Source organism: Rousettus aegyptiacus, unplaced genomic scaffold (assembly GCF_014176215.1).
Source record: "Rousettus aegyptiacus isolate mRouAeg1 unplaced genomic scaffold, mRouAeg1.p scaffold_m13_p_2, whole genome shotgun sequence".
Lineage (NCBI taxonomy): Eukaryota > Metazoa > Chordata > Mammalia > Chiroptera > Pteropodidae > Rousettus > Rousettus aegyptiacus.
Genome location: NW_023416295.1, coordinates 22,509,462 through 22,522,138, shown reverse-complemented (window position 1 = coordinate 22,522,138; position 12,677 = coordinate 22,509,462). Strand labels below are relative to the sequence as shown.

General features: G+C 42.4%; 1 protein-coding gene and 1 pseudogene across 4 annotated transcripts in view; one reads left to right on the top strand and one right to left on the bottom strand.

Moving 5' to 3' along the window:
* Positions 1–12,677, bottom strand: part of KLF7 (Kruppel like factor 7) — a 79,328-nt gene that overhangs the window by 54,915 nt on the left and 11,736 nt on the right. The gene's annotated exons all lie outside the window — the stretch shown is intronic.
* Positions 1,530–1,648, top strand: LOC118613957 (annotated as a pseudogene).

Genomic DNA, 12,677 nt, shown 5'->3' with positions numbered 1-12,677 from the left:
GAATGGAATCGGCAAGAAGAAAAAGAAGGGGAGAAGCAGCAATGGAAAAGAAGTGAACTGCAAGCATCTCATTCCTGTGTAAAGATCCTGGATGCTGGCAGCTGGCTTTTATCAAGGAACACACCTCCAATCACGGGGACCCATCAAACTTTGGGTAGGAGATAAGCAGAAGGGCAAAACTGGCACGTGGCCCTCCCTGTTCTCTACATAGAACCTAGACACTAATTTTAAAGAGGTTTTGTCTATCATCAGCTAGTAGTAACAACCTGAAAAGAAAGATGGCCAATGGATGAAGAAGACTATTGTGATTCAGAAATCCGTGGTAGTGGAAGATGACCTTCATGAAAAATCAGGTACTTAAGCATCCTTCTGGGATGGAGTGCCTAATCGATCTTGGATATCAAAATCCTTCACTTGGGACTTTTTACAGGTGTGTACAATCAAAGGCAATGTGGTGTCATGGAGACCACACAGACCAAAGTTAGGGGGACTTTTACCAGCTCCTTCTATGTAATTAGCTTTATGGCCTTCCTCAAGTCACCTCCTCTTTGGTCTTTGGTTTCTCATGACCAAATCTTGCTAGCGTAAGGGAAACAAGACATGAGGCAGATGTAATTTATTACTCTGACTCCTCTGCCATGCCTTTAGGTATCTCAATTTCAGACTCTGGACTGCAGTTTTCAGCCAGTCTGCTAGATGAGGTCCCATGATACAAGGCCACACGGTTGCCACATGGTAGACAGGTGTCGTTCCTGAGGATGTTTTCCTCTGGAAGTTAACAATGCCCTTCCCGGTAAAACCAGGTTAGGATTCACAAATTCAAATTCCTATTGGGACCAGGAGGATAATAGATATTAATGATAGTAGGGACTGGTGGTGACTGTGGTAAACACATCCCACAGAGTTTTCCTATGAAATTCATTGTATGAGGAGGGACTCAGCTGGAGGAAAAGTGACTGAGCAGCACTTTCATGAGTATTCTGCTTGGCTACACTTCTCTAGCACCATTCAGCCTGAATCCCTGCTCTGAAGAAGAATCTCAAACAAGAATGGGAAACCCACAGAGATGGCACCAAGAAATGTCCAACAGGAGGAAGTAAGAGTTATGACGAATCTGCAAGAGCCTGGAGGTCGAGAGCCAAGTTTTAAACTTCCCTTGGGCTGAGCAGAGTGTTTATCATAATTGGTAGCTTCTCAATAAATACTTCCTAAATGAGTTTTTTTTAAATCTTCATTAGGAACCACTATTACCTGTCATTACCTGCTCTTCTCTGGGGTGACTAGATAAGACTAGTAGATTCGTCCGACAGAATAATGACTGGGGAGAAAGAACTTTGCTAGGATAAGAAGGTGACGCCCATCTGAATTCTGTTGGCCTTTACTGTATCTTGTGCTTCTTTTAAATTAATGTAACAATTATTTATTGAGCTTCTACTTTATATGAGACACTTTGTTAGAGACCTCAGGGAAACCCATGGAATTGTAGGGACAGAGGGATAAAAATACATCCAATTAGCAATAACAGGGTAGTCTACAGCCATGCCACCCTGAACGTACCTGATCTCATCTGATCTCGGAAGTTAAGTGGGGTTGGGCCTGGCTAGTACTTGGATGGGAGACCACCTAGGAATAACAGGTGCTGCGGATATTAAGAAAAATAATAATGAAAAATAACTGGCATATCTATGACTAATACCTAACTAGAGTCAATAAAATGTTATGGCAACATAGAGAATGAGCCAATTCACTCTCCTGGAGAGAACAGAGAAGGCCATGTGAAGAAGTCATACTTCAGCCAGACTTTGAAAAATGAGTGAGCTTTTGGCAAGTGGAGAAAGGGAGCAATGACATTCTAGAAAAAGCGTACAGCATGAGAAATGGTGTATATACATGAAAGCCCTACTTTGTGTTTGGAAATGGATGAGCAGTCCAGGGGTTCTGGTGCACAGGGTACACATTATGGGGCAGCAAGAAATGCATCCCCAGGGCCTAGAAAATGCCTCGTATTTCTGGCTGGCAGTAACGGTGCCGGTTTGCTCTGGGCTCACCTTTGCAAGTATACTTACTAAACAGCAATCGCTATTATTCTAGATCCTAAATAATAATTCAGGGAAAGATTAAGAGCTTAAAAGATACTGGTGAGGCCCACTGGTCCTATTCACGTTGCCAAGTAATATTCCTGAACCTCAATATTCTAAAATATCATCATGGAGACAAATATTACCCAAAAAAAAAAAAAATCAGCTAAAAAAAAGTGCAACTGAATAAAGCAAAGAATGAATCTCAGCCCTGAGTTTCCTGGTAGCCAAGGTGACAAGATCAACAACGAGTTAAGAAATTCTCGGCATCAAATAAAATAAAAAAAAACATCAGTTCCTCAGAGATCAGTTGATTTCAGCACACTAGGTTTAAAAAAGCAAACGGAGAGGTGGACAAGGAAACGTGGAAGAGAAAAAGAACATAAGGAGAAAAGAAAGTGATTGAAAAAATATATCTCCCCCTTTATAAAAAATAAGGTGAAGTTCTCGCGTTGAAAACCATCAAATGTTTTGTTGGTGAGGGGACCAAAGTTCAGTGCCTGGGTATGTTTTTCTCCTTTGTAGCCTCTCTGTTGATGTTTTTCTGGCTTTCTAAGCAAAGAGGAAACCTCACCCATTCCTGTAGACATGCATTTATGACCACATTCTGCTGGCCAATAACCCTCAGTGGCTCCTTGAGGCACTTCTCAAGGGTGGAGTGTCAAGCAAATGGATCTGGTTATGAAGCTGCTGCTGCTGCTGCTCAGGTTGAAGGCTGGCGAGTTCAGTGAGGGCTCCGGGGCAGAGCTAACTCATTAAGGACAAACTGTGCAGGCACATCTGACCTTTGGAAATCCAGCCCTGGTCGGAAGCTTCCAGATTCAAAACAAAAGCTCCAGGGCTGGAAAGAGAGTTGGAGGAAGCACACTGTGAGCGCTGGGCCCATCCCCCACACATTCCCCAGTGACTGAGAGGCTCACAAAATCAATAGAGCAGCATTATTAACTCTGCAAAATCATAAGAGAAGGCTTCGCTCTCTGCCTGGGTAGAGAAGGAAGACGGGGGAGAGGCAGGCTGGCTCCACGGGAAAGGATGCTTCATTAAAGTTTTACCTCTGGGGAGGCAACTGCAGTGTAAGCTTAACAGACCAGATGAACCCATTGTTGATAGGCTTCCATAAACATCTTGGCCTTCGTTGAGGCACTGTCATAGTGGAAGATCATACAGACAGACCAAGGAAGGTCTAGATAGCAAAGAGTTGTTGTTTCATGTAGACTTCCAAACAGTCATTCCAAGGGGCTTGCCCAAGGCAAAAGTTTTAAATACATCACACAAATGGGACACTCTCATCTGCAGTCACAAATTTTAAAGCATCCTATTATCGCTAAATTTTCACCCTGCTTTCCTGAGTCACCTACGCGTACCAACATGAACACTTTCAAATAAAAGAAATATAGTGAGTGCTATGTCTACACTTCATGGAAATGAGAGCCCCAACCCTAACCTTGTACCCCTTCTGATTTGCTCAGAACTCCTCATCCCCGGCCTGAGTCACCACTTCCTTCTCATAGGTCATAAGACCCAACCCCACTGCATCTATCACCAAGTCTGTTACCAAGAAATCTCAGGCACACCCATATGAAGATACTGCCTTGGTCTGCCTGTTTCCTGTTACCATCCCTCAGCAGTGTAGTGTCCATAACTATCATTGCAAGGCTGCAAATTGGCAGATGTTAAAAGGTAAAGTCAGTTTTCAGACACTTCTTAATCCCGAAATCTTTCCTTCAATCTTGCAAATCAAAAAAAGTCTTATCTTTGTAAATTCCTCACTGTATTTAGCTTCTCAGGTTCTGGCATTTGATTCTAAATAGAAGGTTAAGCATCCCCTACTGCAAATCACACTTACATCAGTTCAATCCATTTGCTGTTAAAGAAAGATCATTCTTCCCAGAAAGGTTTTTCCTTTAACCACATAGCAAGCCAGAATCAGACAAATGCAGCCTGATAAAATTATTGATATTATCCACCTCTCTCAACAGGGGACAATGGCAACTTGCCAATAAGTCCTGGGGCAGAACTGAAGAAATGGAATGCTCATCATATCTACATTTTTTTAAATTGCCACCACTGCTGACCGTAAACTACCTATGGCTTTTATATATACTGACTTTTTGTTAGGAAGTACTGTGCAGTCACATGCCATTAAGGCCTTAACTGACAGGCTTAGTCAAATCTCTTGCCTAACAGGATTTGCTAACTGACATTGAAAGACCCATTAACTGTTCCTTTTTTTTTCTTCCCTCATTTTTTTCCCAATGGAATAACATAAATCTACTAGAAAAAAAGCTGAGGAGGTTAAAAACACGTTTAAACCATAATACATATACTCAATGCTAACAATATAATATGAAGTGTGACAACTTCTTTGCTTAGCAAGATTAAAATTCCAGCTACACACGTAGCAGGAAAATTATAAACCTGGGAGGAGACCAGGAGACCAGGTGTCTAAAGGTCATAAGTATTCTCTATCTCAAATGTCTGTTTCATTTTAGATTCCATTTGAGCAGTAACTGCAAACTTCCGGGAAAAAGTTTTAAGAGCATTTTGAAAAAGTATATAAAAGAGCTGTGAGATGAATAGGAAAATCCCTTGACTCTTTCAGATGTGACTAGGAAAGTCACTGACACCCTGCTCTTTCCCCTAAATCCCAGTCACAGTGCATACTTCCATATGTATATATCAGTCCTCTCCATCCGCCCCAGACTAAGCTCCACGAGAGCATGGACAATGTTTGTTTGGGTGACTCCTGCATCCTCAGCACCTAGCTCTGTGCTTAGACATCAAAAGCCCTGGGGAAGGGGTTGGGGGGTGGCAGGGCAGAGGGAAGGAAATTAAGTGAATGAATTACAGAAAGCCAATGAGGAGAGTGATGTCACCAAGATGATGACATAAGTTGTTGCTGACTTCACTCTCCCTCACAAGAAGAGCAACTAACAACTATTCATGGGCAAGGCACCACTGACAAAACCCTAAAGAAAGAGAAACAAAAAGGAAATCACAAAAGGGAAATGAAACACAGCTAGAAAAGCAATACTCTACTTCCTTCTCATCAACTCCAATGGTTTATTATGAACGAGTGTGATTATTCCAATGTCTTCATCCCTGTTGACAGATGACAGACTCTGATCAGCAAAAGCCAGTTGACTTCAGGGACAAGAAGTTCTGTTCTGATGTGAAGCGGCCAAGAACAGGCGAGTGGACAGGTGGACAGGTGAAGGACGAAGCAGCCTCCAAAACAGAGCACTTGGGAGACATGGGATTCTCCTGTTCTCATCTCCTGCCTACAGAGCAGCCACCCACCACCCCCGTATGCACGGTTTCATTTTCCACAGTTTCAGTTACCCATGGCTAACGGTGGTCCAAAAATATTACATGGGAAATTCCAGAAATAAACAATTCATAAGTTTTGTGCACCATAGCATGATGGACTCTCACAAACTCTCTTTCACTCCCTCCACTCACTCCTGCCCCATCCCATCCTACCTGGAGTACGAAGCATCCTTTTGCCCAGCATATCCACACTGTATATACAACCTGCCTGCAAGTTGCTTAGCAGCCTTCTCAGTTATCAGATGGATTATCAGAGAGACTGCATTCATATAACTTTTATTACAGTTATAGTTGTTCTATTTTATTGTTAGTTTTTATTGTTAATCTCTTACTGTGTCTAATATAAAAATTAAACTTTATCACAGGCATGTACGCACAGGAAAAAACATTGTACATACAGTTTTCCGTTCCATCAGCGGTTTCAGGCACCTACGAGGGGTCTTGGAATGTGCCCCCTGCAGATAGAGGGGGACGAATGTACCACTCCCCTGGTAAGGCTATTTACTGGTTCACAGTGCTCAAATTCTTTCCATTTTTACTTACTGTGAGGTTGGGGGAATTCAAGACCCTGTAGAACCAAATACACCGCGGGCCACTCCCCTTCCCTCACTGCTCCCAGTCCCTTTCTGGCCAATGTTCCTCGAGTCCCAGGGCCCAGGACAATGGAAATGACCCCAGAGCCTGAGTCGGACCAATGCAAAACCATCACTGCTGATTCCTGCTCTTCCTTCCTGCACCCTAAGCCCTTCTCCTTGCTTCGCTGGGCTCCTCTGTCCCCGCCTCGGGAGCCCCACGTGGGAACATGCGCCCTCTTCCCCAATCTTCATTCTGCGACGCAGAAGCCTTTCTCTTGTCCTGTGTTTCCCTGAGGGGCCTCCAGGCCCAGAAGCAAATGTCTCCCAGGATATCCTGGCGGTAAAGCTCCCAAACTCTCTTTCACTCCCTTCACTCACTCTTACCCAAGAGAGAAAGTGACTGGTGATATTGAAAGAAAAGAAAAGAAAAAAAAAAAAAAAACAGAAAGAAAAGAAAAAAGAAACAACAGTGCAGTGCTCACTCATGTCCGTCACCCTGGCCCTCGAGGGCGTTCCTCTGCCCCCTGCCAGGGAAAGCACTTGTCCAGGTGGAGAATCCTGGGCTCCTGCTGTTCTTGGGAAGGTCACTTTCCCACAGATGGGTCAGCCCATAAGCCAGCAGGGGCTGGGAATGATGTAAATACTGGGAGACCGGAAAGAAACAACACTTCCCAACTAGGTCTACACCCAACTTGATCGGTGATAAATCTGATTCTTAACCTCTGTCTCCCTGGGTCCTGTGTATAATCTCTAAAAGGTTAGGGAAAGGAAAAGTGCGGTCCATTTATTGGCCCCACTAAAAGAACAGCGATCGTACTATGATTATAGACCATTGTGGACAGTCCAAATTACTGATCCTCCCTCGTCCCCAGCACCCTCTCCTCCTTCTCCCCCAAACTGTCAACAAGTGCTTAATATCCCTTTATTTGAAATGTCATGTGTATCAGCATATGTGATAGACAATTTTATTCCTGATTTTTTCTAATTTATACAAAAGATAATTAGCTTTTCATTTCAACAGCTTAGAGGCCTCAGATGCAAAGAGGCTGCTTCGAGGGAGGCCTAGATTCCTTTTAGCTGCCCCCGTGGCCCCTGCCCACAGCGCCCTTTGCCCTGTAAGGGCTTCGTCCCTCCTTTCTAGACATTCCCTCCTACCACACCCGCCCCACTCCATCAGAGCAAGTGCCTCAAAATGAACAAAGTTATCTGATAGCCGTATAATAAGAGTCTGCCGTTGGGGGAAGCTGGATGTGGGGTGCAAGGGGCTCTGTGCATTATTGTTGCAAATGACTGTGCGTCTACAATTATTTCAAAATAAAATGAAATAAGTTAGCGCTTGCTGGGGAAAGCCACAGTGGTAGAACCCCAGCGTGGGGTAACTGATGAGGATGAAGCTCCGTGACAACGCAACATGCCGAGGGACAACACCAGGCCCTGGCCTCTGCCGTTGCCATGGTGTCCACTGGCCAGGCTTGGAGCGCCAGCCAGTTCTTGAAATGTTTTAGGATGGGTTTGATACTTTTAAAAGAACAAAACAATATTTTCCAATAAAGCTGTTTGGTATGAACTTGGAAATGTTGCCACTTGATCCAAAATGTTTTACGGCTGTTGGGTTTTTTTTTTTTTTTTTAAATAGTTGAGTGAGTTTCTATCCTCTTTTAAAAAAAATCAAAACTCAACCTTAAAAGTACATAAATATTTAATTTTGCACAGAAAGGTATGGCTCTCCAGATGGGGAATCTATCCAATTCATGATCTCAAGCATTTTATGGCCACGCTTTCCTGCAAATCACACTGATGGCACAAACCCAGCTGTGTACTCAAGTGTTTTGTCACATTCCTGACCCCAGAATCAAATTTCTCACGTGGGAGGTTGAGCCAAAGGTATGTCCCGACAAATCCCTACAGAAGTGGGTCGAAAGGCTGACATTCCTGCCCCCTTCGTCTCCGCTTCCCCTTGAAAGTCTGGAGCCAGGGCAAACTGGAACCCGTGAGCTTTGGGGACTCTATCCAACTCTACCTAGAATGAAGGAAAACCCATGTCTGCGATCTGATCCAGGCAGACAGAGCGAGAGGCTGTGCCACGTCACCACAAGGACTGGTCCCCAGGGCCATCCTGGATGCGAACTTTTGCTTCAAATGTGTGTATAAAGACAGTTACTCAACCCACAAGAATAGAGACAGGCTAAAACCCCGGTGGCCCTCTTACAGACAGAGAGCAGATGGACCCCCATTTCTACCAGTGTTCCAGGTAAGGCAGTATGAGAGTGGACCTCTATATCTGACACTCTGGGATCCAAAATCCTTGTCAATATGGCACTTGTCTTAAGCAGCATGGAGATCTGAGTATCTTAGTCAAAGCGTTCATGGGGCTCGACCAGCACAGTCAGTGTGGTCCTCGTGTCAGAGAGCTTGTCTCAGGCTGGGGTAAGAGTCCTGGTCCCAGAAAGCACACACAGCTGCTCTGTTACTCCCATCCCTGAGTGGCATAAACAGGGGTCTCTGGAAGCTGGGCCGAGAGGTTGCGGTAAGTTTAGGACTTCCTACCCAGGTAAGTCCCCATATTCCTACCATCCAACAACATGTGACGGTCCATTGTTAATGCATCATTTCAGCCACAAAGACTTCCACTTTCAGAAGCAAACTGTCCCCAGGGTTTTCCCTTCTACATAAAACCCAAACTTCCTTCATCCCTGGGTACCAACAGACTCACACACATATACACACAAACGCACACAATTGGTTCATGAGTGTGACAAAATATTTTCACTTTTCAAAATGTACCTGAAAAGACTCAATTAAAGCAAATAAATATATTGTCTTTATCCAGAAGTTCTGACACAGACTAAATTTAGTTTATCAACATTTATTTAAAAGCCAACACATGCACACACACACATACACACACAAAGAAATTAGAAAGTTTTATGTCCCCACTTTTAGACAATGAATAGGAAAAGTTTTCAGTGCCCATGAGTATGGCACAAGTAACAGCCCCATTTGAATAATAAGAAGCTACTACATTTCTGCTCAGAAAACTGAATAGAAATCATAAGGAGGAAGAAAGCCAACAAGAAGTACCAGTTTAAGGCTTGAAACAAAAGCTTCCCCTACCACAGAAGAGAAAATAACAATGTGACACTTCACAAAGCACTTTCACATCCATATATCATTTGATTATAACAGTCCTATTATTATAATCCCACACTGTAGATTAGCAATTTGCCCTGGTTATACTTACGAAGTCAGGACAAAAATCCAGGTTTTCTGACTCCAACTCCCTTGAATTTTCTACCACACCGGTATTTCTCAAACTTCATTTTCACCCCACCTTCATGTATGTTTATTGGACCAGCATTCCATCTGCACAATCATTTCCCTAGTATTTTCATTTTTTAATTGCCTCGCTAGGGCATTGTCTATTAAGGCTGGGTGTATTTTTAAATACTTTTCCTGCGAATGTCCATCAATAAAGATAATCATAAAATTAAAAATGACAAAACCAAATGATATTATTAACTTTTAGCTGGATGTTTGCCTGTCAAAGCTCTGGGTCTAAGATATATCTGTTCTCTATTTATCAGAAAGAAAGAGAGAGAGAGAGAGAGAGAGAGAGAGAGAGAGAGAGAGGGAGGGAGGAAGGGAGGGAAAGGAAGGAGAGAGGGAGAGAGAAAAGATGGAGGAGGAAGAAGAAAAAGAGAAGGAAAGATTATCGAGCCTTAGGAGTTAAAGACATACTATTACAAAGCTGAGTCTTTCCCCTTGAATTAGTCAGGACTGGGGGAAAAAACTGAAAAGGGAATAATATGACTTCCCAAGGTGATTCTGATGTTATTTAATGCTGTGCTGGTGAAGCTGGGGCACCCTTCGAGCAGCACTGCCTTGAGCCACGCTGCACCGTGCAGTGTTAACATGCAAATGCATTTAAAATATTGAAAAGGAGCCTACAATTCTTGAAGGTCCAATATTGATTTGGACTCAAATAATAATCTTTAAAGCTCAGGCAGGTTATCTGCAAATTGAGGAGGGATTGCAGTGAGATGTCTAGTGGTCCTCAAATTCTAATATTTGTCAAATCCTAGTCTCTCTCAATGTGGAGCATAAAAAAGACATCACGGATAGAAAAGTAGGAGGAAAAAGCAGGCAGGCACATCTTGGGTAGGAAGACAAATGCTTTGCATTCTGCTTCTCTTTCACAGGAAAACTGTTTGTGCAAGGACATTTTAAGTCCACATAATGTCCGCCTTCCTTTCTTTCCCTTCCCTTTCCCTCCCTTCCTCAGTTCCTCCCTTCCTCCTTTCTAAAAGTGTTTTTTGAGAAATGTTTTGATAGTATCTAATTTATATAGTAAGATAAACAATTATTAGTTTAAAAATAATTAATGTATATATTAACAAGATAATGACCCTGGACCTTTACTTGGAATTCAGAAGTTTTTAAAAAGAAAAAAAAAAAAGTAATTATAGACTGGAGAAAAGAAGAACGGGTACTCAGCAACAAAATTCTTGAAAATCACCATTTGGTCAACCTAAATGATATCCTTAGTAATATAAGGTAGCCAATAAAAAACAATAAAATTTTTTTAAACACCTCTAATGTAGAATAGCATCCTGAAAGCATTAGAAAATGAAGGCCAAGTGCCTTGCTGGCAGTATTTGAAGGCCAAAGGTAGGAAGAAAGCAAATCACTTGTGTCAGAAAAGCACTTTATTATAATGCCTTGGAGCTCTTCACACACACAAAGAGCATCACTTCCTCATTGAAACAAGTCATATAAAATCCCTTCCACAAAAAAATAAGTAGTAAAAGCAGTTAATGGGATTCTCTACAACATGCTTCCATGTCAGACCAAGAAACCTCAGAACTGGTTACATGTTTTTCTTCCACAAAAAGGAGTTTTTCTCACCAATGACCAGTTGGATCTCTGAGGGTGACCAAAGAAACCATGACAATAGCAGTCATTTATCAACGAGGGCTATCTGACCAAAAAAACTTTCTGTCTGGTATTGTCCCATTTCATCCATAGGAGACGCTCCCATGAAGTCACTTGTACCAAGAAAAGGCTGCATGCTCAGGAGACTTAAGAGTTAATTTCCAAATTGGAAGATGTTGCAAATACCAACCAATAAGGAATGAACATGCTTTGGAGCAACTGCTCCACCCAGGCGGGGAGAGGGGTGATCCAGATGGTCGTCACCACCCCAGATTTTGATGATCCACAACAGAACCTGGGTGACTATGAGAAATTGAGATGCAATTTGAAAGCTGCTTTATGAAACAGAATCCCAAACAAAGACATTCCACGAGAGAGAAATCTAAAAAGAACTGAAAACGAATTCTGGGTTAGAGCAGAAAGCAAGCCAGCTTGAGACTGTGATGAAGAAATATGGCCTGTCCCCAAATCATAGCATTTTGGAGAAGAAGGGGTATTAGGGAACTGCCAGTCCGGGGCTCACACACCCAAATGCATATTTATTAGGCCAGAGATCAGAAACAAAGCAAGGTGGAAATAGCGGGAACAAGGTTCATTGAAGAGTACATGATCTGTCTAAAAAAGCATTCCAGTTAAAAAGAAAATTGAAGTACATGTTGGCCAAAAAAGATCTCTTTAAGCCAGTTCAACCTAGGAGCTTCCTGTTTCTATCTCAGATAATCTAACTGTTCCCAACTCTACCCCACAGTATACACATGAGGGCTGAGGACCATTTGATGATACGCATGGAACAGTGGATACATGTAGCTGAGCCACAGGATTGTGTTTCACACTGAGATGACGTTAAATAGACAAAATGAAATGATATTAGGCAAAAATCCTGGGCCTGCCCTTGGTTCAGGTGTACTAAACTTACACGGTTCATTCTTTCAGAAAACAAAAAGAATAATTTAGTTAAACACAACGCTACTGAGAACTGGGAGAAGACAGATGTAGGGAGAGGCTACACTAAAACAAACAAACAAAGCAAACAAAAAAACCTAACTCGTCAGAGAGTTAGGTATTCAATTTTTCAATAACAATAGTTAAATCTGCAGTTAAATTTTTCATAATGGCCCTGAGTAAGGTATGGCAAATAGAGCTCCTGACTTCCACTTTACAAACAGGAAAAGGGAGGCACTTAGAGCCATCACCGCTTACTTTTAAAAATGCATTTTTTAAAAAAGTTACATGTTCAAAGTTCCTTCTAAGTACTCCTCAATGAGCAAAGTAAGAAAAGTCCTTTCTATTCTTGGTATTGGTTAAAGTGTATTTTTAAAAATTGGATGCCTTTTTTTTTTTTTTTAAGTGAAATTCCAGGGGAGGGGGAATCTCATTGTGAAATATTAAGTGGTGTGAAACCTTCCCAGGAAATCCATGAAGTGGGGAGAAGGATGAGAACATCTCATCCTTGGGACAGCTGGAACCAGACTGGATCAAGAACTGGACACAATCTTTCAGAGAGCCTCTTCCCGTGGGGCCGATGGGACTTTCCTCCCTTGGTTTCTATGTATCTAAGAAAACACAAACACATACTCCTCAAAAGGAGGGAATACAGACTGCAAACAGGGCTGGCAACTCTGAAATAAATGTCTCCATAGGTGCTGGGCTAAACCTTCACTATGAGGAAATAATCTCTGAGTTTTAGAGCAGCCTATGCATGAATCTTCCCCCTCCCCCACAAAATTTCCAACATGAACAACCACATTAAATTATTGCTTTT